Genomic DNA, 725 nt, shown 5'->3' on the forward strand with positions numbered 1-725 from the left:
AAAAGAGCACAGCTTGGAGTTTCGTTGACGTCGATCAGTTTGGGAGGAGCTGTTGGAAGCTTTAGAGGCTTTAGCTGAGGAGACAGAATGATGTCCAGATGCTTGACGACGAATTTGTTCGTTTTTGATGGCACGAACAACAGACGCCGAGTCAGTGGTCTTTTGCTGCATAAGAGGAGTCACAACATGTGCCCAGTCATCCGGTAACGAGTTGATAAGAGACGTAGAAAAAATATCATCCGCCGTTAACGGATGATCAGTCGTAATGAGGGATGACAGCTTCTCAAACAATCGGTTCATGTTGAGTAAGTGCGCATCTAAATCGCTATCGGACATCTTCGACGTGATGAGCGCATTCAAGATGAGCATTCGGCCTCCTGAGGTCGAGTCTTCATGTGCAAGCTTCAAAGCTTTCCACATGGCAAATGCGTCGCGTCGATGAGGTTTAATGTACTGATAGTTGATGTCTTCTACAGCCCGACTGATGAGGGAACAAACGCGCGCGTTATCGGCGTCGAAAGAAGCAACCTTGGCTTTCTTATCGCCCTCTTGGAGCACGTAGGTAAGTTTAGCGTCGATGAGATAGAGTTCGACGGCAAACTCCCAATCCAGGTAATTGGAATCAGGCCCGGGTGCTTTCAAAGCAGTGATACCCGACATCCTGGTGGAGTACGATATCTCCGCTAGTGACGATCCATAACGACCGGAGATGTAGATGCGATGAA

Source organism: Melampsora larici-populina (genome assembly GCF_000204055.1).
Source record: "Melampsora larici-populina 98AG31 unplaced genomic scaffold MELLAscaffold_22, whole genome shotgun sequence".
Taxonomy (NCBI): Eukaryota; Fungi; Basidiomycota; class Pucciniomycetes; order Pucciniales; family Melampsoraceae; genus Melampsora; species Melampsora laricis-populina.